Source organism: Vanellus vanellus (assembly GCF_965231255.1).
Source record: "Vanellus vanellus genome assembly, chromosome: 4".
NCBI classification, from domain to species: Eukaryota; Metazoa; Chordata; class Aves; order Charadriiformes; family Charadriidae; genus Vanellus; species Vanellus vanellus.
Window position 1 is genome coordinate 52,222,442 of NC_138909.1, and position 26,174 is coordinate 52,248,615.

Sequence of the window (26,174 nt, forward strand, 5' to 3'; positions counted from 1 at the left end):
TGGAGACATTCATCAGGCAGGAATATGTATGCACAAATTGGGTGAGTGCACATTCAGCCACCTGATTTGAATATCCCAAGGTATGTGTTCTGTTTGCACATGGGAAAACACGTTTTAACAGTTTCAGAGGTTGGTTTGAAAAGATCTATCTTTTTTGGTATCTAGCAGAAAAATCTTTTCATTTAAAGAGCTGCTGAGAAAGATTGCTCCGGAACATCTCCCAGCTGACCTAGTCTAAAGAAGAGGAGAATCCAAGTTGCACTCTTCCCCCTCTTCTTTTTTGTTTTTCATGAGAGACTCTTCTCAGGCAGCAGGATATCAGATGTTCTACGTGGCAGACAAAAAATTCTGTTTCGCCTCTTAGTTTCTTATCCAGTTGTTTTCAATGGGGGAGTTTTTGTTTTTCCTGTATGATTGGAATAATTACCCTGACAAGGCAAAGGACTGGGACAGATGTTCTCCCTAACTGATAATAAAAGCAGTGTCCTTCAGCTTTTTGCTGGCTGTGAAATCCACTACCATCCCATGATATCCCACAATGGGATGCAGGCAGCGAATACTTTAGAAAGTGGAGCGCTGTTGCTGATCTTCCTTCTTATTTCAGGAGGGGGCAGGGCGAAGTCTGCAGGGTTAAATTAAACTGTACAATCATTCTCTCCAAAAAGGAGAACATCTTTTTTAAAAGCTCCTAATTGTTGCAGGTTACCTGCCCTTTACAAGACAGAATTATTATAGTTTTGATAATTCAGCATGAAATGGTGCTGCCAGCTGTCAGCAGCTCAGGGAACAGTTAATTATATTTTTGTACAGCTGTTCATAAGAGAGTAAAAAGCTGCTGTTCTCCTTCTAAAAAAAAAATAAAAATCTTGGCATCGGTTCTTTGGAGAGAATAGTTAACAAGTGTCCAAAATATTTCTAACTGGAAAGCCCATTCTTCTTCTTCCTCTTATGAGGTAAAAATGCACTTCCTCTGGTGTAAAGGGAATCAGCTTTCTGTTCTGCGGTTGAGTTGGGAATGATTGTGTTTGAAATTCAAGGGAATTAGTAGTCTCCACTCCTATAAATGCTGCTTCAAATCCAGGGCCAATTCCTGTCTGGCCATATCAGGGAAAATGCAGAGGACCTGCAGGTTGCACCCCGGTAATGCATTTGTGTGGATGGACCTCCGCTGACCTCACATGCATCAGGTCCTTAGGTTGTCTATATCCTGCTAAATCCAGGTTGTTCCTTTCTGATGGACATCAAATGCCTGGTCATCATGCTGTAACACATCCATAGCTACACCAGCAACTTAGGATTTGCATTTCTGGCAGTGCTTGAAGGGTCTAGCGCAGTTCTGCTAGATCCTGAAAGACACGGACAGTGCTGGAGAATTTACAGTGTAGGTAGACAAGCCAGACAGAGGGTGTTGGGAGTTTATTTAACTTCTTTATCTGAAAATTTTGATTTGTCAGAAATGAACTTGTGTTGTCAGGAAGGTCTCTCTTTCAACATATTCAAGCCCATCAAAAATAATTGAAATATTTTATTTCGATATTTTCTAAACAAAAACTTCATGTCACTGATTTTTAAATGAGAAAATTATTTTGACAATATAAATGTAGGGTGGTCAGTTTTTTCTGGTTTTCAACAGAGTGGTTGAAACCAAAATGATTTGGAAATGACAACATATTTGTATCGGCTGAAACAGATCTCTCTTTTCTGTTTCAAAAGCTTTTTCTTCTTTTGGAAATTCATATTCTTCTTCCTTTTTTTGTATTTGGGATGGAGGCGAAATCTTCACTTCACATGTTTGGGAGTTAAGGCATCATTTCAGGCTACTTAGGGTGCGTGGAGATAAGGAGACATGAGTGTCCCCTTGATGTTATACCCACTTCAGCTGCCCTGAAAGATATGCATTTAATTAAGCTGCTTTTCCTATGCTCCGTTAGCAGGCAGTGGAGACCAGAGGAGTGCCACAAAAATTATTATAGGGCTGGAACACCTATCCTATGAAGAAAGGCTGAGAGAGTTGGGATTGTTCAGCCTGGAGAGGGGAAGGCTCCAGGGACAAGTTATTGCAGCCTTTCAATTCTTAAAGGGCTTATAAGAAAGGTGGGGACAGACTTTTTAACAGGGTCTGTAGTGGCAGGACAAGGGGTAACACTTTTAAACTGAAAGAATATAGATTTAGATTGGACATAAGAAAGAATTTTTTTACCATGAGGCTGGTGAGACACTGGAACAGGTTGCGCAAAGAAGTTGTGGGTTTCCCATCATTGGAAGTGTTCAAGGTCAGGTTGGATGGGACTTGGAGCAACCTGATCGAGTGGAAGGTGTCCCTTCTATGATTTTATGAAGAGTCTTGTTGGAGGACCCACCACCCTGCAGGTTTCTTTGCTGGCTGTGGAAGGAGAACCAACTGCTGTCTTCAACAGATTTGTTGCTCCCTGGCCCAAATCAGGGGGAAAAAAATCCCAGTTGACTCCCCAAGGTCGCTGATAGAAGGAGAAGAGTGCAAAATCCACCTCTTTTAGCTGGGGCGATGCAAGTCTTACGCCTCATCAGCGTGATGACTAAGGTGACTGTACCAGCTTTTACATCACTGGGGTGCAACCTGTTGGGGATTTCTGCTGCATGGGCAACACAGTGGGTGCTTCCTAACTCTGACACTTTACTCACTGCAAGCCCTACAGAAGGCCTATCCCAGGGAATCCTACCTACTCTGGCTCGGTTGCTCAAGGCACCTTCTTATATTATCTACAGTGCTCTTCTAGCTCTGTTCTAGCCAGAGCTCCTGACACCTCACATCATCACTGAACTCCTTGTCACTTTTGCAACTTTAGGTGACGCATTTCTAATGTGTGCTTCTGTTCCAGACATGTGCAAGGCCTCCCCTAAGTGCAACACATCTCATTCTAGCCCAAAATATTGTGAAAATTAGGTGGAGATCAGTCAACTGCTGCAAAAATGTCACTTAACAGCATTGTGGTTAAGGGGTTTATTTGCTGCAGTGATTCTAAGGAGCTGAAATACTTTCCTTTAGAAGTTACCCCCAAACTGCTCGCAAGCTTGTATGCAAAAAAACATAACTGGTTAGTGTTGGCTTGGTCCAAGAGCTGCTTTTTGAGGATAGTAAATGCAGCCAAGACATTTTTTCCTTTTGCAGTGATAAGGTTTGTTATAGCTGCACATGGGAACACCTTCAGGAGACTAACAGAAAGTTCTGAAATTCAGAAAGGCATAATTAGTTTTAAATAGTTCACTAGAGTATAAGTAATTTTGAGTATTTTTTCTGTCTTCCTCCTTCCTATTGGCAGTCTGTAATTTTTCCAAAGTTGAGAAACTTTGGAAAATATGGATAACTTGCATAAAGATATAAAGAAACATTGTTTATTGCCCTGCATCTTTTTTTGCCAGAAGTGGGACATCTGAAAACTCCCAATTAAAATATATATTTGACAAAAAATGAAGGAAAGTGAATTCCAAGCAATTTGCCTGATTTAGGAGAAGAAACACCATATTAGTCATTTAGAAAAAAAACCTGCCAAGATTTACAAACAGGTTCCTCTCCCAGCAAGAGCACCCAAACCGCTCCAGCACTCAATTTCCAGCTCTCTACTTAAATGTGGATAATTGTTTTTTTCCCATGAGAAATTGTTGCTTTCACTTTTAGTGAAGCATCATCTTTCTGCAGCAGAGTCTTTCCCAGTGAAAGGTTGGTGGGTCTGTTAGCTTGTGTGTTTGTTTAGCTGAGCATGTTACTGGGTACTCCTGTCTTTGTTACTAAGAAAGACCTTGATTTTAAAAGCTGGGGTGTATTCACAGCATGATGTGTCAGCTCTCTTCTCTTTACAGCAAACACCCCCAAAACCAGAGGCCACATTTATTCTGAAAATGCTGTCCGCAATGCACCATCTCTTGCCAGGATCTGCCTGCTCAACAAAATACCCATAGCCACAATCATTCGTTACGAGACTTTGGAGAAGACTCATGAAGATCCTGTACACAGGCTCTGAAGGCTCTTTCCGATACAGGAAAGTCCCTGGTTAAAATAAAACTGGAGTGGGTTGGAAAATCTTCTTGTGTCAAAGTCTTCACAGGCTTCAAAACATGAAAACTGTCCCTGTGCAGGATCTGGCCATGTTGCTGTTCTCTAGGCACTCATCAGTGTCCACCATGCTCTTCCTTAACTAAGCGATTAGTGCCATAGCCCACTCACCTTGTAGGTGCTCAGAGCACCTGGGACTGTCAACCCCTTTTCAAGCTGCAAACACACTGGCTGCCAGCAGCAGAGCACTGAAGCGGTCATGGCAAGATTCACATCTTGCTGTCTTCCCTAGAAATATGACCTTTGCATGCTGTGGGCTTTGGGACAGCACTGGTGCTAACCGAATGTGAAGAGAGACTTTTACATTAGCTCAATGACTCCTACAAGGTCTACTAGAACAAAGCTCATGCTGAGGTTTACTAAACAGTTGGTGACAGCAAATGTCTGCGAGGGAGGATGGCAGGAGCATTGGAAAATGCAGCCCAGAGACATGAGTAAGCACACTTGGCAAGATGCAAGGTGCTGCTCTATACCTCGAGAGAGGAGTCAGACACTACCAATAGCGATTCCTCAAGCATCCCCCCGCCCAATACCCTTGCAAGATGCACACATTGGCTAAAATCTGTTCCCTCAACAGCCTGTTTGAAAAGCTAAAAAAAAAAAAAAAAAAACCAAACCCCTTAGCATCTCCTTTGCAGATAACTCGGGACTGAGTTATCCAAGTAATGAGCCACGCCCAATTCTCCACTTTGCTTCAACATTTTCGGAATATAAAGCAGCAGGGATGATGAGAAATTGAGCAAGCGACATGAAAATGGAAAATAAGGCAGATAATTACAGCTTAACTTCATCAGTGCAATTGTATGGAATTGAAAAGTCATTTCAGCAGCCCCAGGACATGTTAACAGCCCTAGAGAGTCCAGACATAAAAGCAAGATATTTTCCAAACTTCAAATGGATCCAAAGTTTCCTAGCAGGAGGGAATTGTTTTAGCATGCAGCTTCCTAATTAAATGTTGGAAAAACTTAGTGGTGGAGTAGATTCTGCCCTAATTTACACTGAAGGAACTGCACTTTAAAGTACAAAAATTACTTTGTGTGGATATGGCCTTACTGGAGGACAGAAATTAGCTCAGCATCTTTAAAGTTCATGCACCTCCATGGTCAGAAACTCTCTTGCTCTGTATGGGAAATGGTGGATAAAACTTCTCAGAACTGGAGTCAATTAACGTTAATTTAGTTCAGTCTTTCTTGCAATAAATGGATGTAAATGAGGCATCCCCAGTGGAGACAGATTTACAGCAGGCAAAACAGCTATAAAAGTAAGAACAACAGGAAAATGAAGCTGGTCTCTGATAAGAAGGTGTGAGCTAATTATGAGCTTCCAACTAGCGCATGAAAGTAACACATTTAACCCCAACAGATAGTAAATGTCTAATCTGGCAATTTATGGTGATTGACAGGTGAGACTTGCTGTGGGAAGAAGAAAAGAGAAGCGACGTAGCAGCTCTTTGCATTGCTCTGTAGTCCACCGTGTGTTACACAGGGCAAAGTTCTGACACAGATCAGCTATGCAAACTGATGTAATTTAATCCTGTTTTTTATCAAAATTTCCCTAGTGGCTCCTTCTCTGCCATCACAAGGCTTCTCCACTGCTTCTGAGCCAGTTGCCTGATCCCCTTAATCTCCCTCTTTTTCCAATGTTTTCAGGTTTTGCTGAGCCTCCTTAGGCTTGCTGTAGACACAATTCAGGTGGGATGGAGAAAAGGAAATTAAAAATGAAATCACATCGCTACTGCAAATCACAAGGGCTGAGGTGTTCTCTCCCCTCTTTCTCCAGGAAATCTTGGGTTTGCAGCTTGCATTGGCTTTCAATAGGAAGGTGAATGTCATTACTGGCATTTTGTCCAAGGGAACATATACACTCTTGAGGGGCACCAACACAGTTAGAACACAAAAGCAAAGGTCCATGTGGCCCAGTAACCACATGGGACATCCATAGGGAGAGAGAAGTGGGAGGGAGATAAGCCTATACCAATTTCTCCTTCTCTGTACTTTCCCAGCTTCCTGTACTCTGTTTTGCATGACATGATATTTTCTTGCCTTTTACAAGCCCATGATATTTTTCATAGTTGTCTCTTACTTAGACTTGGGTGCACTTGTTGTTCCTGCAAGCTACAATCCCTCCTTTGTCCATACCATTTAGATTACAAGCATGGATGGGTTCAGAGGTGCTTGGCAAATAATCAGTGACGGGCTATGTATTAATTGCATGGGCAGAAGAGGGCGAGCCTGCCCAGCTCTGGCCCTCTGTAAATGTTTGAACTTCTTTGTGGTAGAGAGTTTAAAGCAAGACAGGCCCATTGCTGTTCTTAGGGGGAGACCCAAGGGCAAAGACAAGTTGGCTTCCACAAGGGAGAACACCAACATTTCAACAGTCACTGAGGAGATGCATTTCCTATAGAGGCTTCAGACTTCCTAGAAACTACATGAGCATACATGTGGCTTGATCTCTGGTCTTGCATCAAGGTCCAAGCATGGTGGGAACAGATTTTGTGGTCTTTGAATCAAACACAAAGCAAGGTTAATGTCTGAGGGTTTGCAAGAAGCTGTGAGTAAAGATGGTGCACAGGGCAAGTGTGACACTGAGTGAGCTTCAGAAGGAACTTGTAGATAATCTGCTAAACCGTCTGGCATTGCCTCCTCCACCTGGCTGTACCCACAGTATGCTGATCTGGGAGGTGAGGAAGGAAAAGGCCCTCTCAGAGGAAAACAGGACAGTGGCTGGAGGAGAGGGACCAAGTATCTTGGACATCAAAGCAGAAATGCTCCTGCAGCAGATGATGACCCTCCAACCATGTGTGCTTGACAATTCGCCCCCAAACAGCTTGAGGTACTCCAAGGACAAGGGCCAGGAATTGGCTCAGGTTGGGGCACAGGGTCCCCACAGCAGTAAATGGGCACATTTGGGTTGCATTGGCTGGGATCTGAACTGGGCAGTAGCACAGCACCTATGTGTCTGCCAAAGGCTATGGATAAGGCCCAAGAGACATCAGGATGGAGAATGCACAGCAGGTGCGGGGATGTCTAACTCCTCAAACTATCAGTTTGAAGATAGTTTGATGAAATTCAACAAGGCTAAGTGCAAGGTCCTGCACCTGGGTCAGGACAATCCCAAACATGGATACAGGCTGTGTGATGAGTGGATTGAGAGCATCCCTATGGAGAAGGACTTGGGGGTATCGGTAGATGAAAAACTGAATATGAACCGGCAATGGGCACTCACAGCCCAGAAAGCCAATGGGTTGCATCTAAAAAAGCGTAGCCAGCAGTTTGATGGAGGTTATTCTGACTTTCTACTCCTTTCTGGTGAGACCCCACCTGCAGTACTGCATCCAGCTCTGGAGCCTTCAGCACAGGAAAGACATGGACCTGCTGGAAGGCATCCAGAGGAGGGCCACAAAAAAGATCAGAGGATGGATCACCTCTCCTATGAAGAAAGGCTGAGAGAGTTGGGGTTCTTTAGCCTAAAGAAGAGAAGAGGAGGCTCTGGGGAGAACTTATAACAGCCTTTCAGTACTTAGATGGGGGTCTACAGGAAAGATGAGGAGGAACTCTTGATCAGGGAATGCAGTGATACGACGAGGGGTAGCGGTTTTAAACCGGAAGAGAGTAGATTTAGATGTAGAAGAAATTCTTTACTGGGAGGGTGGTGAGACACTGGAACAGGTTGCCCAGAGAAATTGTGGGTGTCCCATCCCTGGAAGAAGTGTTCAAGGCCAGGCTTTGAGCAACCTGGTCTAGTGGAAGGTGTCCCTGCCCATGGCAGGGGTGTTGGAACTAGGTGATCTTTAAAGGTCCCTTCCAACCCAAACCATTCTATAGTAATAGGCCTTAGTCTGGGCAAGAGGAACATCACCATTTTTCCATTAAGAGCTCTTTTGGTTCAGTTTATTGTATCTGTCATTGAAATAGGAAACCAATGACCCTGACCCGGAGCCCCTGCACCAGGGAAGCGCTTCTGAGGGAGTTTGCATTGCCTGGCATACTGCAGGCACCCATGTACCAAAGAACTTCCCAAAATTGTCTCCAGCTCCTCCTGACTGCAGGCACATGGGATCTGCAGACCAGTGCCATACACTATGGGGAAACCACAGAGCAATATTTAAAGCTGCATCCTACCACCTCTTGTCACCTCCCAGCCGTGTGTAGGACAGGACTAATTTTGCAAACAGCAGGGGTGGACCGTGACAGCCTGTGGGACTGGCTCGAGCCCAACAGGCAGTGCAAATGCACTTTTGGCTCTACGGCTCTGTTACACATCAGCGAAGGAGCCTTCTGAGCCTGTAAAAGCAGCCACCGTTCCTGGCGTACATTGATGCGGGTCGCTCTTGGGCTGCCACTGGAGGTCTCAGCAGAGACTGGGGAGTTTATTAAAAAAGGTGAGTAATTATGCAGAGCAGTTCACATATCCACCGCACCATATGTGTACAGACTGTGACCTTTCTGGAGGTTTCTGCAGCACACCCTTCAGCAAGCAGGCCGCAAACATAACAGGTAACCAGAGACCTGCAGCGGGGAGCGCTCGCTGATTGCATTGAGAGCTGCTAAACAGCTCTCTGACAATGAGCGTTTAAAGCGCAGTTTCCTTTCCGTCTTTCACTATTCTTGCCTAATTTATTAGAGTGAGGTCATTTTGATTATTAACCCGAGCCCTTTGCTTTCTGCGGGCAAGTGCTTCCACCCTCACGCTGCACGTTTACACGCTGCCTCTCTGAACATTTTATTACTCGATTTTCCTGTTTGATTTCCCAGGGTACTTCAGTTCCTGTTCTGAGATACGGCACGTTCAGAGAGTTAGTTAAAGACTCGCAGATCTCCAAATCTTCAGGGATAGATTCTTTTCCTCCTTCTCAGTAGTTGACAGATGGTTATTCTTCAACAAATAAAATCTAAATTGTACGAGTCTGCCCTGCTGCAGAAACCAGTTCTTAATAAGCGCCTTGCTGTGATGAAAGGAAATAGAGGAAAAAGCAACAACCCCAAAGTGAGGGTATTTAGAATTAAAAATAGACTCCATGTGTCCATTTGCTAGAGTTGCATGGCAACATTTCACATCTGAAGGAGACTTAAACAGCACAGAGGCCTGGTATTGGCTCACTCCAAAGAGATGAGCTGTATCCATAGCAAACTCTTGTGAGTGGCATCTGTTTTCTGAACCAGTGGTAATGATGTGCCAAATCTGCCTCATGGAGGACCCCACATGTGGATGTATATCAAGGGAAGAATGAGTCTGCACCCACCCAGGCATAGCCAGGGTTAGACCTGCCAGGGCTGTGGAAATGGGCACCTGACAGGTCTGCCAGACCATCAAGGCTGAGCTGAGTTTGTCAGGAAGAAGATGGCCCCCAGCAGGCATGAAGGGCTCTCCAGTTGCCTGACCTGCAAACTTGTGCCAGCCTCTGGTCCCTCTTTGTTAACACCCTGACCGCTCCGAAGTGACTTTAAAAAAAACTTCAAAAACCTGCTATGTCTTTGTCTTAAAAATGCCATTCTGGAACCTTCTTTGGTTCACTTCTGTGTAATTTTATGGGTCAACTCTGGCTGTCCTTGAGCCAACTTCTGCTCTGGTTAGCATTGACATGGGCCAACTCCCACTGCAAGGTCTGGGCTGATTCCACCAACATCAGGAGGGTTATTGTGGCTGTGCACAGACAGTTCAACCCAGTCCTATTACCTTTTCATCATAAAAAACATGGGGGTAGTATATGCAGATATGGTGAGTGCTAGTGGGGTGGGCATGCAAGAAGCATGGCTCTTTGGTCAGCATTGCTGCAGTACCGAGGGCGAGCCCAGCAGCTAATTGCTCTCCCTCCCCACCAGACAGCTCTTACCTGTTTCTGAAATGCTGGCCCAACCAAGGTTTCCAGTCACCTAAAATATCTGCAGATTTTGGTCCTTCTCAGTCCTAAGTTAAATAATAAATATGGTTGTTGGAAATACAAACATCCGTCTTGCTTTGAAGGGGCTACGACTCAGGACAGCTGGGAAAAAGTGACCGTTGGCAAAATAATCCCGCACAGCAAAGATCCTTGGTGCTCTGACATTTGAGAGCTGCTGAAAAGTGTCTTTATTAGCTCTTCATTAGCTGCAGACTGTGAATGGACTGACCTCAGACAGCGATCTTCTGGCAGCCCATGGGTTTTAATCATTGTATCATCTGATTAAGAAAATAACTGCCTAAAGCCAGTCTGTTATTAATCTCTGATTATGTCTTCATAATTCAAAAATAATAATGCAGATCACTGAGAAAAACCAATTGCTCCTTAGATACAGAGAAAAGAAGCGGGCAAAATGATCTAACCTTTGGATTTTTCCCCCACTGCATCTTCTCAGGTACTCTAAAAGACACTCTTCATTTCACACTGTGTCTCATTTGAACTTCATCGGGTTTGCATGGGCGCATCAAGTAGGAGTAGCTACTTCTCTTCCTTTTAGTCATTGCTTCAGAGAAAAAAATTGCACATATATGCTTTACAAATCAACATTATCAACTGTTTTGACATAGTGCCAAATATCTGTATCCATGTCCTCTCCCTATTCAGTGCTCCTGAAAGGACTCAAATCCCAAATCCACAAAACCCAATCTTTGACCCTCATGTTTTCCTAGGGTTACTCATACTCTGAGTACCAAAGCACTCATGGCTATGCTTGACTGGGAGTAGAGGACACATTCACGTTTCCTGAATCTGGACTTTATCTATCCTGCTCTATCTTTCTACTGCTCTTACAACATCTTCCTGTTCCTGAGGGATCATGCATTATAAGGGAATCAGTCAACAAAGATGAGGATTAGGGGCTGAAAACTCTTGATCTCCAAACTCCTGGTAGAAGGAAGCCAAGCATTATCATGGCAATCTTCTGAGGGATGCACAGGGAGATGTGGTGATTTCGCCAGCAGCATGTAAAACAATCCAGTGTCCATGCTCAGACTACAGCTTTTGCCTTTTTGTTGTGGGGTGTGGACAGTCACCTTGGCTCTTTGGTGGGCTGATACTTGGGTCCTTCTACTCCTTTTCTCTGAAACTCTTGTCCATACTTGCCTCTGTGAAGAAAGACTGCAAAATCAGACATCCAACCTCTGAGGAAAGCTTTTTTAATTTCTTTCAGGCCAGTCATAAAGTAATTAGAGCAGGGCAATTCAGATGATACGAGCAACAACATGTGCTCCAGAAAGGTGCAGTCAGCCAGGGAAAGAGGGGTTACAAAGGTGTGAAACTCTTCCATTCATGTGAAACAAAGGCCGAATGCCAATTGCTAGCCCTCATGGCACTTGTCACTGCTACAGATGTCCTCTCCCCACTGGCACACACTTCTGTGAGCCTCTGCCCGAGGGACTGCCAAGGTGGCCGTGCAGGAGAGCTGGCCACGCCACAGGATGCTTTCTCAGCTCAAAATCTTCAGAGGAAGGTGCATTGAACCTCACAGAAGATTCATAAAGAAATCCCTCTTCTGAGAGGTCTTGTTCTGTAAAACAACAAATCTACCTGTTCTCGGACAACTAAGCTCGCTGTCTTGCTTTTGCCCTTTAGGAGACCAGTCAGTTCTCCCATACACAGGTATACTCTTATCCTTATCCTGGCTCCTCATCCATTCACAGACAGACTGCTGAAAGCTCCCACCATCAGTGCCTCCTGTTTCGTGCCTGGGTGGGGGACTTGCTCTTGATGACCCCCGGCTTTTGCTTGAATCTCGCTCAGCTTTTGGCTGCACTAGCATCTTTCAGCAAGCAGTTCCAAAAGTCAGCTATGCACTAGATAATAAGAGACAGTTTCCATATGTTGGTTGTGTATTGCCTTCTATTTACGTAGATATTGACTTTATCTAGTTAGTCTGAGAAAGCACTAGTTAAAGCACCCTTTTTCCCCCTTTTTTTAACCTTTTATTGCTTGTGAAAGACTGTGAGGCTTCTCTTGAAAACACCGCAGGCTATGCAATAGGATTCAACACCTCCAGTAATTTTCATCACTTGTTTGTCCTCCTTACGCTATCTTTTTTGAAGGTGAGGGCTGAAGGTGAGGGCTGAGCATGGGTGACCTGCCCCCAGACAGATCTGTGCTCCCCCCTGGATCATGACATGGCACTTACGTGCCAATCATGGTGCTGACACTGGCTCTTCCCTGGCATGCTCCAGTTCATTTCCAGCCCAGCGAAGGGCTAAGGAGCACGGCTCTGTACTCCCGCTCCCCAGGGATTGCCTTGTCTGTCCCAGCAGTGCCTTTTATCGTCCACCGATTTACCCACCTACCTGGGCTGCGTGACATCTCCCAGGACTCCAGCCTCAGCAAACCTGAACAGTGGGCTTAATATCCACCTTGAGAGGAGCAAAGGGGCCCAAAGCTTCTCCTGTTGGAAATTCCTGAAGGAGCAGTTTATATGAGCTCTTGCCCGCTCTATCTGAAAGTTAAATACTGCAGCAAGAAAATCTCGCTCTTTGAGGCAATTATGTTGCTCCTCTCCCCACCAGTCTCTGAGCAGCTCTTAAATCACCTTTAATATGATGTATCTTCACAACTCCCCTGCAAGATAAGGGCGATACCATCATCCTTGTTTTACAGATGGAGAGCCAGGGCACAGGCAGAGCACTGTTGCCTCATCACTTTTCTTTTATTAGTGAGCTTACGTCTGACGGTGCCTGGTTATGTCTTAGTCAGCGTTCAGCCCTTTGAACAGCTGCTTTTACACGAAGGCTCATGAAGGCTGTTGAGTTGCCACAGAAGCAGCAGACCAAGAAGTTTGGCTGGTTGCATCACTGTGGTTCTTGCTGTACTAATGCAGGTGCAGCTACAGAGACCCTGAACATGCAAGAACTGTACACTCATCTAAAACCGGTCCATTCAAAACCATACGTTGGTTCACTTTATTCATGAGCAATTGTAATTAATATGGGTGAGAACAGGTTGTACACCTCAGGGAGATAATTTTATTTCATGCTCTACTCTGGCTCCTCTAATTAGTACTAATAAGCACTTCTTTTGGTTGTGCACCTTCTGTTCCCCAGACAGGGAAATTCTTGCTACAGTTTCATATTTGCTGGAAATGTATGCATTTTCAGAACACATAGAAAATCTGGTTGCCATGTTATGGCATGTAACTTTGACACCACATGGAAAATCATCTTTTCTGTTTACATTTCCATGGCATAGCTTTATACTTACGTGAAGTGCTCTAATCCAGCCCTCCTGGCTCTTGACCCTAGTTATTTCTGGTGCAGCTCATGCCAAACTTTGATCCAAGCAACTGTGCCTGTCCTATGCTCACATACTACATCCATCCAAAAAAATGCAGCTGGATCCTGAGCTGCTCTATTCCAGCCACGTACACAACACACTGGGCCACCCTACTGCCTGAAGAAGATCCACCTAAAATCCAACTTTGACCAAAACAAAAACAATATTTCCATCCCCCTGGTGCATCCACCAGCTGGCTGTTGCTTTCCAGACGAAGGTGTCCTCCACTGCAGGGGCAGCACTCACTGCCTTGCAGCCATAGCCTGCACGAGGTGGGCTTCCAAGATGGAGTGAAGATCCATGTTGCGTTTGCAGCATGTGTGCTAAAATCTGAAAAGCTATCGAGCGACGTGAGGTGGTAGATGGGCCATGCCCACATGATAGAGCACCAAATCTTTTCCTGTTGCTCATTTTCCTTTCTTTCCCTTCTCTTCCTTCTTATCTGCTGGTATACGACACCTGCTGGGGAATGTTGGCCTGAAGCCAGCAGGAAGAGGGAGCAGCTGAAAGTTGCTTGGCTGATTTCTCTATGGAGAGCTCTCTGCAAGTTTTACACGGACAATGAACAAAGTGCCATTTCTTGCTTTAAAAGGGCAAAGAAGAGGGGGTGGGACAGCAGGGCTCTGCAGTGCAGATTTCCCCACAATCCCAACTTTATGGAAGGGTAACACAGATCAATCTTGAGTTCTCTTGATACGGGACAGAAAGCCAAAATTCAGCCATCAAACGGCACGGCAGGTGCTAAGAACCACCCAGACCGACAGTGTCTCCTGTAGTATAAACAAGTAAACTGTTTGATTTCAAGCTCCGGCTATTTTGCTCAGATACCCCTTGTTTACTGAGTGCTGAATGGCACTCAGCATTTACAGATGTAAAGCCCCTGACTGGGAAGGTCATTAAAATTGGCGGGAAGATTGGGTAAAATCTGAGAAAATCCACAGGGGAGCCCAGCTAATTAATTATGGTTTTGTAATGCACCTAAGAGAACAATGTCCAGAGCTCTGAGCTGTTTGAAGGGGCTGTTTAAAAGCAAATTAAAGCAGAATATCTACTGTAAATGTACAATTGAGCTGGATGCTAAACACAGAGGCAAACTTGTTTACCCTGCTCCTGAGCCCTCTTGAGCATGGTAGGTTTGAACATTTGAACACAAATGTCACTGGGTTAGGAGAAGCTGTGAGAAACGAAGCAGGCAGGAGAGGAGAGAAAACATCCACTGGAAAAAACAAGTAGTGAAATACTGCAGCAAAGAATGAAAAATAAATAAAGGCAAAAAGGGGGAAAACAAAATATTTGAGATAGAACTGAGTCCAGTCACTACCCTCTACAAACTTTGTACCTCTGTCTCTGGAAAAATTATTTGTGAAGAGTAATTGTTATGTTTTTGAAGAGAGGCTGCTGGCACCCGCTGCCGGGCAGCCTGGGGCTGCCATTCAGAGGTGGACTGGCAAAGCCAGGTCAAGCACTGGTGGTCTGCCCCCCACAGGCAACCCCTGCCATGATAGATCTGCATCTGCCACCTGGGGACCATCTGCCTGGAGTCCAGCAGGAGCTTAGCAGCAACCCGCCTCGGATTTGGGGAAAATGGCTGGACTCTGGTGAGCGACAAACCATCAGAGGGTTTCCAGCTACCACTACACCCAGCCCTTATTCAAAGTATTGCTGAACCATCCCAGTGAATGAAGCATCTGCCTCCCATCTGCTCCCCCCTGTCTGCAGGGGCGTATTTTTTCCATAAGCATGAGAACTTGCCTTGAGTCAAAACACTGCCTTTTGGAGTGGGCCACAACCCCTGGGCTCCTGGACTCAGTCCTTCCCCACGTCTGAGAGTTCGATTCCCACAGTGAAAGTGGCTTTTTCATCTGAGAGCTTAACCAGATACCTTTGGCAACTCCGGTTAATTCAGGAGGGGGAAAAAACATAGCTCTTTCTGCTGATAACCTCATTGTAATTTGGCACAACCTGCTAAAAACTCTCCAAAAGGTTATGGCACGTGATGTAAGACAGGTGAAGCCGACTCTTTGGAAAGCACACATGCATACGAATTTGTAGTACCTGCCCTTTCTAAACTGCTCGGTGGACAGGGAGCAGTGGCCCTGGAGGACTTCATGAGCTGTCAGAGGCGATGTGTGTGCATTCCTGTGTGGGGCTCGGATGACACCAAGTGAAGAGAGAAACCATTATGTAACTTGGAAGATCATATTATACAATAACTTAAACACACACACACAAAAAAAAAAGATGTATCCCAGCCAACTGCTTCAGCGTGAAAGATGAGATTCACAAGATTAGTAAGGCCTCCTATCTGCCAAATCTTGCTGAGCATTACACCATGCGATGGAGTTGGGCTAACCCTGTGCATTATTATGACTCAGCTTAGTGGGAGAGGTAGGGCAGGGCAAGGCAAACTTTACTATCAGCATCTGCTTAGAAATTGAGCTATATTTACAACACCAGGGCTGATAAAACGTCTGTTGTGTTTGACTAACACCAAACATTGCAATACACAGGTTACCAGAAAGGGACTGGATCGGCAGCTAAATTGTTTAATTAAGATCAAATTACCAGAGGGCTAGATCTGGTTCTCAAGATGTAACACGGAGATTATTAGCAAGAAATGAGTTTTAATGTAAAAATAGCAGCTGCCACCAGGTACAACACGTAGCAGCTGGTGAGAGAAACCCAGTGATTGCAACACCGAGCTTTGCCAGCTACTGCCTGTCACCAGCCTGGCATCGCCCCTGCGGTCACCCAAGGGACATCCAGGGCAGGGCAAAGGACCAGAGAACAGGATTAGACACTGTCCCCAACACCCACCCCGCTCCCATGATGGACCTCTGCAAGGCTCTTGTCCCCCTGTTCTGGCGACAAAGGGGCCAGCCTTGGGAAGGGGTGCCCCTCTGGCTTGCCTCTGCCCTGGGAGGTCAGACCATCCCTGGCTCTGCATGGGAATCAGCGCGGCAAGGAAGAAAGTCACTTCATCCCTCCCCAGTAAAGGGGCTATCGAGCAATTTGCACCCATGCTGCAGGTCCCCTCCCTGGAGAAGGACTAGCAGACCTAATCGCAGGGTCACATAACCCTGCAAGTCCCTCAGGCATCCCAGCAGTGACTTCTATGCAGCAACAGTGACAGATACCAGTTGCAAGCGCAGAAATGAGCAAAGCCCAGTGCCTGGCAGTTTTGCATCATTTTTTTTTTTTTTTCTGTGAAGGTGTGAGCCCGCATTGCTATAATCCCTTCCCCTTTTGGACACTCTGAAAGGTTAAGTGGCCTTCCTCTGAGACAGCAGGACTTCTGGCATCTCTTTCCCACTTGGCAGCCCATATCCTTCCATTTTATTTACTTCTGCAATGTATTTCTTTCTGTCGAATGTGAATAAATTTGGCCAATGGATGGAGGAGTTATAAGGGAGGGTCAGACAGAGACAGAGACATGCCTATGAGGTTTGTTTGAGCTTCATTTTCACAAGGAACCAGACTAAGATCCACCCACTAATGAAATATGCCCTGCTTCTGCTTATCTGGTGAGACACTAGAGAGTCTCTTAGCTTCCTGGTGCGTTAAGCTTCACTGGCTGCAAAACCTACCTGTGACCTGGCATCACCTCGGCATTTCCTTCACTGACATCTCTGCACACAAAGCATTTCGAAAGCGGGATCTAAACTTAGGGACCCGAACCTAGGGACCCAAACTCTGCCCAGTTTTACCCACAAGTGAGCGGCCCTGCAGCTCCCACCAAAGCCAACGGGAGCTGCAGTATTTTAGGCACGTCAGGTTATGGCAGCATTTCTTAATGAGCTGTTGGTTCTTTTGAGACTTGAGTTTCTTCGTCGTAGCTCAGTGCTCAGGAGAGAGGGAAGAAAGAGAAGTGTGTTGGTCTAACGCTGAAACAACTAATTTATGTACATACACTGTGACTTAAGAAAGTTCTGCTTTAAGTGAGTTTATTAAGTGGAGTCAGGATGTCTGACAGCTCGCAGAGCCTCTGCAAATAAGACAAGGCTGTTGGTAGTAAAAAGTAGGAATCCAGTTAAAAAATAGCTCCTTCAGTTACAAGACTGCTTGAAATATTGTACTCTGGAAATGTTTGTGTTTTAAGCTGTTTTAGTGTACAGTATAAGTCATTGATTTTTTTTCCCTGGTTTTGTTGCTAAACCTATGAGGGGAAATGTTTTTCTCCGCTCACTGGACAGCAGCCATGAATTAGTAATGACCGACCATGTTTCAAAAGTGCGTGTGTATTTTAATCTGCATTGAAAGCCGTGTTTATCTTCTCTCTGGAAGCTAAAGGAAGTTTTAACGCCTGTGCAGCTAGCGAAGTGCAAACTGCTGTGGGAGGGAGGTGAGCCTGGTGCGGAGCTGAGCGGCTGCTGTGCGTGGATGCTCTGCATCCCGGCACCGGGGTATCGGCTCATCCTGCCCAGCTAACAGGCAGCTTTGTTCTGCGTCAGGCTTCGTGACCTCCGCTCACCGCCCAAATTAACCTCATCCTGTTGAGGTAGTTTCCCCATCTTGGCACAATCCAGCTTTATCCCTTGTTTCTTTATGTTTTTAAGATGGAGATGCAGCATCCCCATGCCGATGGGCCATTGGTGAGCCTTGTGCGGGCAGCAAGGATGTCTCAGGCACTGGAAGAAATCACTGATGGTTTGAGCAACAAACTTGCGCTCTATGGTGCTTCCTGGCCAGCATCCTAGGCCAATTTGTTATCTGAGAACAAAGGTGCTTATTTCAGTGTGATCGCTTTATGAATTTATTGTATCTGAGTCTGCAGGGGTTATGTTGGTTCCTCTATGGAGGTGATTTCCTTTGTCCAGGGGAAACTGAAGTAAAGAAGGAGGATCACATAGAGGCTGAAGTGCTAATTTGAGATTTGAGAGACCTTGGTTTAATTCCTTCCACAGACTTCCTTGGACAAACTGCAAAGTCTCCTACTCCTGCCATTTCCAAAATGAATGTGGAAATTTCATCAAATTTGCCTTCTGGGGCAGCAAGAAAAACACTCATGAAAAAAGCTATGGTAATGGGGCTACATAAGTATATCTCAGAGAGATCCAGATGGATGTGCATGAAGAGATTAAGTTCCTGACCGTCACCTTCTTAGCGCGAATGTAGATTAGGAGGAACCCTGCTAATGCAAAAGGAGTATGAGAGAGAAGTGGGCTCCTGTGATTTACAGGGGTAAGGCCCCGCATTGAAGTCTCCTGATTTTCAGCAGCCTACTTGAAGCAGCAGACTATTTCTCCTAATTCCCCTCTGTTCAATTCCACCAGCCACTTTTCCTGGTGACCAGACAAGCAGAAATATTCCACTCAGCCCTTCCACTGTTATTTCTTCTGCTCTAACTCTGCCATCAATACTTGGGGTCATTAGGGAGGGCCGTAATAGCAGTGGCATCTTCACATTTCATTTGTACAAAATGTACTATTCATCATAAATAATTAAGGGGAAAAAAAATGAAAACTTTCAAAAAACTCCTGAGCTTTAAAAGTGTAACGAAATGATCACTTTTTTTGGCTACATCAGCTTTGCAGTACTTCTTTATTTGGGTGGAACAGGATAATCTCTGAAAACCACACCCGAGTAATTCCAGTATTTCTGCTAATGTGTGTACACTTTGCTTCTGTAACCTGAACTAGCATGTTCCCAGCTAGCTCAGGTATTTCTGCATGGCACTTCATGGAATAAACACATCCCAGCTGCCCCTAGGCCAATGTCCCGTGTTATGACAGTCATTTATACCTACTGAAAGCATTTCCTTTTCTTTCCACCTCAGTTTTGCTCAGGTCCTGCTGGAGTTAACACTCTGGATGACGGATGCATAGAGCAAAGGATAAAGGCACTATGGAAGAAAAGAGGTCAAAAAGAGACCTCCAAGATCCCATGGAAATATATGGGAAGAAAGAGATAGGAGCATATAGACGGGGTGAAAAGGGATTAGGATGTTTGAGGGAGTCCTTGAAGTTGATTAAACATGAAGGTGATCCAGAGAGACTTTGAACAGTAAAATGAGGAGAAGCAAGGAAATTTGAGATGTCCAAGGGTATATCCCTCTAGTGATACTAGAAAAAGAAGTGTCTTATGGAAAAACAAAGTGAGTTTCACAGCACCTTGCAATCTCCAGCTAGTGTGACAACGGATTTGAACTGATTTCTTCAACTGAAAGTGCGGTATTGCGGAGATCATGCTCTTGTCCTATGTTTGTACAAAAGCTAATGAGCACCAGAGATGTGGGCAGGACTATATGGAGTCATACAGTTCTATCATATTTAAGAAAATACTGGACGTAGTAAGCTATCAACCACAAATCCTTCTGTTCCCTAAAGCAGCTTAACTGACTTCATCTGCCATCTCTTGGATTAACCTTTCTGGGCTCTCTCTGGGATCAGAAGAGGAAGAGTGAGTCCAGTACTTGCTTGGGCTGGGAACAACTACATCACACAGACTTTCACTGCCAGGTAAGAACAAACTAGTGTGGTTCCCTACTCCACGCACACAAAGTTTGGAAGATTACAGCTCTCAGAAAACCAGAGAAAGAGTCTTGGTAACAACAGAGGTTTTTAAGGTTCTTGTGGCCTTCAGCAGCTCTGTGCTTGAAGTCCTTCCTGAGAATGATGTAAATTGAGACTTCACAGTAGCATTCAATGGACATATTGATTGAGGTTGACTCTTAAGGTAGAATTAGTGGATTTTGAGATTTGGAGATTGCTGTTTCACAGATGTGGGCATATAGACAATGACTTCAGTAAAGCCAGGCTAACACACAGCGGGCTGGACATCTGTATTTCTCCTTTCGCATCATTTGGGCACGTAAGTATCTAGTTGATCCAGGTGAACAGAGCATGGTGTAAAGTGGTTTCCAGCCCATGCCATGCCATCAGGTCATTATGAGCAAACAAACATGGCCCTTGGTGGTCTTTGTGGACAGCCTGGCACCGGTCTTGAGCTCTGGGAGCTTGGTGTGGAGATGTGTTGTGGTCTGACTCAGGAAAGAAATGAGGGCAGTGGCCTTCAGCTGGTATTAAGTGGACAGTGGCTTGCACCATAAAACCCACCGCAAATATTTTATTACAGCCTGGTAAGAAAGGACATTTTTTTGCTTATGCAGAAGCTGAGATTTTATTGACATGAAAACTGAAATACACGTCAGATCATGACAGTGCTTCACAGTTCCCACAAGTTGTCATTAAATTGCATGCAGCTCTGTAAGCTGCATGATCTTGATATTTTTGATGTCCTTCATCATTCCATTTCAAAGTGCTTACCATTTTGTGGACTAAAGCTGAGGCAAACATAAACATTGAACGATATGCTTTTCTCTCATACAGTTTTTTGACTTCCTATTTGGATTGATTAGTACATGGATATCTTCAGGACACTGAGTGAAAAAATGGACATGCCTGTCTATGCTGCCAAAAGACCTGGTTCATCTATGATAAAACTCCATGGGAAAAGAAAAAAAAAAACAAAACAACCAACAATCAAACAATGCATTTGTAATACGGCTGGATTTGACTCAGACTTTCAGTGTTTAATGCTAGTGTCTCAAAAAGCTAACATTGATTCAGAGTATCTATTGCAGCGCCAAAAGCTAAACCACATGGTGGGGGAGGGCAAAGGGAGAGGTGAAAGCATTTTGCAAATGGAAGACTGTGTGCATTATTCAGGCTTTAACATTGCTTGCATTCATGGAGCAATGCCCTTCAGTTTGGGAAAGCATCACAAGCACAGCTCCTGTTTGGCAGGGTGAATGAAAGGCATCTTACAGAATCTGTATGTGAGACCATTAGCCTGACGTCCAAGACACTGCAAAAGCTCCACTGATAAACCACACCTCTTGAAGGAGACTGGTATCTTTACACTACTGACACAGGCAAAGCCTTCAAACATGGGCAAATAAGGCCTTGTCTACTGGCTGCTCTCCTTGCCAGTACTTTCCACTGTTGCTACCCAAGGGACACAAATGCAGAGAATATTTTGCAAAAAAAAAAAAAAAAAAAAAAAAAGGAATGATTCTGCCTCATCATTTAAAAGGTAATTTCATGAGTTTGGGTGTGGATTTTGGAATTAGTGTGCTGGCAGGAACAAAATCCCACTCATTACATTGCAGTTCTCATCAGTACCTCTTTGACTGTTTCTAAAATGGAGGGCTGTACTGTGGACCCTCATTTTCTACAAGGGTATATACTAAAGCATGGAGGAGGAAGGCAACCCAGACAAGGCTGTGGAGCAGGCCAAGAGGAGAGTCAAGGTTAAAATCAGGTCTCTAGATTCATAGCCTTACCCATGGACAACACAACGTCTCCAGAGGATGTTGTATGCATCTACAAATGGAACAAAATTAGCCAGCAGCATTACTTTGACCGCCTGTAACCTTGTTGAACCCAACTCCAATGTTGTTCTGAAGAAAAAACATGGCAGGTCTTCAACATCACAAAGCCCTGAATAGTCACAGCCTGTGAGTACCCAGTCATTTCCCACAAGAACTGACTGATCTTGGTTTGCTGGTGGAGAAGTAGCCATATTCAGACGAGTTGTTTTAGATACCAGCTTCAACTCTTCTAAACATTTAAATACAGAAACTGTTCACAACTTCATATTTTATTGCTTTGTGGGTTTATTTGTGTGTCTTAAAGTCTCTTCCTGAAGCATTTTGGATCGTTAGCCCTTTGAAACACAGACTTGCCAAGTCCATCTTCGGTTAAACCTCATCACTTTTAGAGCAGTTGTGTGGGTGTATTTGGAAGCAGTCCAAAGCAAATCCCAGCTGAATTGCCTAAGTCTGGTGTAAAACAAAAATATATGGGGTGGGAAGAGTTTGTGGCATTTAGGTAAAGGAAAGGAGGGGGGAAGAGTGAATGCGAGAAAGCATGTTAAACATAAATATGATGTGATCATAACTCAAGTGAGAGGCAAAACTGAATGCTGCACATCCGAAAAAGAAAATTGTTTCTTTAATAGTGAAATAGGCTTGAAAGTTCAGGCTTCCCCACTCTTACAGGATAATTGGTTATTGCAGGTTGGAAGGGACATCAGGAGATTTCTAGTCCAACCTCCTGATCAAAGCAGGACCAGATATGAGGTACTTCATACTGCTCTCCTGTTCTTACGTCTTCATGACTAATGTCTTTGAATGACACTTTCTTGACAGCCCCCCTCCCCATGGTTCCAACAGCAAAGAGATGCAGAATGAAGAGGAAGGCATTAGTGACCAAAAAGACTTGGGGACTTTATTTGTCCTTCTCAAAGACAAGATGAAGTGAAACATGAAATTATTCTTTTGGCTCACACAGTTCAAAAAAGTTAGTGTCAGTCATATCCAGTTAGGATATCATCAGTATAAGCCCAATGAGGTGTTTGCATGGGATGCCAGTTGGAGGACAATGCTTGTCTGGATGATCTACTAGTTATTCTACATTTGTGATGGCCTTGCCCTCACACATTCCTCCCACCACACCTTGAGTTAGCCAGACAAGCTGAAAACAGGACACCAAATGACATTTGACACTTTCTTTCCTTACCCATCCTAGTAAGAGAGATCATGGTTTGGAATCAAAATACCAGGGAAGTTTGCATCTCCCCCCTGCCTGACTGCCTTGAATGTTCCTGCAGCTTAAATACACATCAACACAATCTGAGAAACACAAGATAGGGAGAGAAGCATGTAAGTTCCAGCTGGGCTAAGGGACACTAACAGATGTACAGTACAAATTATTTCTTAGCACCCTTGCTGTGATTGCTAATTCTGTCCAAGATTTCTAGGCCGGTATGAAGGGATAATTATTCACATAACCATGAGGATTCTGGGCTGAATACACTAGGACTGTAGTGCCTCTGTGTCCCAAACGCATGCCTGTTTGATGATCTAAGCAGCGGCTGGGTTAGTCAAACTACAGCTTTGAAAACATTCACACACCCCCTCACGTTCCCAAAGATTTTTTTTTTTTCACAAGTGCTTGGATGATATTTTTAAGTTCTTAAAAAGATGTGATATTCAGAAGCAACTTGGCAATTTCTGAAAATTAGGCTAGTGGGGCAAGAAAGTCTCCTAGATTTTGAACCCAGGCATTAGACTATGTCAGACTTCTGGTCGCATAGGAAAGCTTCTGAGGTCCATGAAGTGTTTGAGTGGTATTTGACAATAACCCACAAATACAGGAGAGCAATGCTTGAGGCATTAACCTTCTTTGTATGAGGAGGTTCATCAGCTAAGATACGGCTCTCACAAAAATGAACATTTGGGAAAAACATACATTATAAAAATGACTAGTTCTGGAAAGACTGCCTCACATCAGAAAAAGCCAGAATTTTAGAGCTACTTTGTAGCTTCTGCAGCTATCACAGGCCTGCATGAGTTTTTTAAACTAATAGAATCATAGAATGGTTTGGGTTGGAAGGGACCTTCAAGATGACCTAGTTCCTACCCCCCTCCATGATCAGGCACACCTTCCACTAGAGCAGGTTGGTCAAAGCCCCATCCAGCCTGGCCTTGAACACTTCCAGGGATGGGGCATCCACAACTTCTCTGGGCAACCTCTTCCAGTGTCTCATCACCCTTAGAGTACAGAATTTCTGCCTAATATCTAATCTAAATCTACCCTCTTCCAGTTTAAAACCACTATCCCTCGTTCCATCACTACCCTCCCTGATAAAGAGTCCCTCTCCATCTTTCCTGTAGGCCCCCTTTAGGTACTGGAAGGCCACAGTAAGGTCTCCCCAGAGCCTTCTCTTCTCCAGGCTGAACAACCCCAACTCTCTCAGCCTGTCCTCATAGGAGAGGTGCTCCAGCCCTCTGGTCATCTTCGTGGCCCTCCTTCCATGAAAGATACCTAAGTTTCATTGTAAATTAGATACCTAAGGAACAATTATTTGTGCCTTTTAGGTGCCTACACGTCTTTAACAGCCTAGCACTCCAAAATTAGGCTGGAAAGGCTGTGAACTGAATTTCAGGTATCCACTACTATACCAAATATGCCAGTGTGCATTCTGTAGAAGATAGATTGAAGCTTGGAAAAAGAAACAGAGGTAAATGAAATGTTAACAGTGCTTGAAAAGCATTATAACTTAAATTTGCAAAATTAGGTAACTGTTAGGGAAGACTCCTCAGTGCGAGGTTCCTGCTAGGAAACAAGTAGAGTTTTCCACCCCGGAAAACACAAACTGTTCTTCAACGGATTATCAAAAAGTCAACAGGAGATAATGATATTGATGCAATTTCATGTCAGTCAATTAGTTATTGTTCCTGCCCTAAATAGAACAATTATTTTCATGTTATGCTTGTTGTTAGCTGATAACTGTGGTGACAGATGTCTAGAAATAAGGCAGTGCTCAGGTGGTTTCCAGGCAGAGTGATTCGGAGATCTGTCAGCAAAGCATTTCTTGTGGAGATACTAAACATAACAATTAATTCACATTATTATACATTGTATTGTTCCAGTGATTTGGGGGGTTTTCCTTAGTGGTGGTGTTGCAAATAATTAGCGTTTCTCTGATGCTTGTTTGAGGACAATAACAGGAATAACTCGTTTCCTTCAGTGAAATAACTCTTAATAAGCTGTAACACAGGATGATTCTCATCTCACTTTGGTTAGAGTCTCTACAAGCCCCAGGCCTTCCAGGTTGGCCACTTGAACATGAGCATGACTTCTTTACACACAGTCAAATGTGGTGGCACTTCCAACACCCAACTTTTGACACTTCATACTCAGCATTGAGTGTCCTCAGCCCCACTGTCTTCCCTGAATGGACCAAATGGAGACCAAACCCATTCTCACACAGGGACCTCACAGCAAAGACGTTTAAATTCTCTGTGCTGCACCTCAACACCTTGTAAACCGGAGGTGGTAGCACTCCTTTGCATATATCGGACACTTTTTAATATGTGCAATATTACTTAATATGGTAGGAGCTTCCCCCCCCCCCCCCCCCCCCCCATGCTTCTAGTGGAGGGATCTCAACACCACTCAGCTTTCAGCAGGATCCTTCTTTTCCTCATCAGTGCTCATACTTATACATTTTCATATAATCAGACCGAGAAATTAACATCTCATGAGTCAAAACTTCCAAGCCACAGCATTCAAACTGGGACAAATCATCACGGCTTAATTCTCTTTATAATGATTCTCCAATTATCTATAGGAGGACTACATTACCCTTTAATAAAAGCTGTTAAGTCATTCCCCCAAGTCTGACCACATTCTTCTTCTGTAAAAGGAAATGAAAGAAGCGTGAGAATTTGATTGTGAAAGGATCAACAAATTTACATTTCTAGGTTTCTACTCTGGGCTCCTCTTTTGATATTGACTTCCCTTCTGAAAGTTGAAAGGACTGGTTTGTCTTTAGTGTCTGGTACAGTTTTGCTTAAATTAGAGGTGATTTATTTGGGTTTTTTTTGATGTGGCTTGTTTCCTATGACCTGGGCTGAGTCCTCAAAATTAATTCTCTTTAGATATTTGACTCAAATTCAAAGGCCTTTCTGTTTAAAGGGGAGAAATTCCCGCGATGGAAGAGGAGTAAAGTTTTACATAGCGCTCCTCACATCATTATCCTCTTTCCCTACTCTCCGTCCTTTTACAAAACAGTGTTTGCTTCTCATTCTCTTGCCAAGACTGTTCCTCATTCCTGTCACACATTCCTTAATTTCATATAAATACCAGGAAAAATACTGCAGACCTTGCATGGGCAAACCTCCCATTGAAACCAATGGAAATGTTACCTGACTGAGGTTCTGAGAGCTTGGCCCTCCACTAGCAACTCAAAGGAAAGGAAAAAAGTCACTAAGAAACCAAAACACTCTGTGTTCTTACTTATAGAAGGGGGCAGGAGGTGGAGGAAGGTTGAGGTAGGATTTAAAGG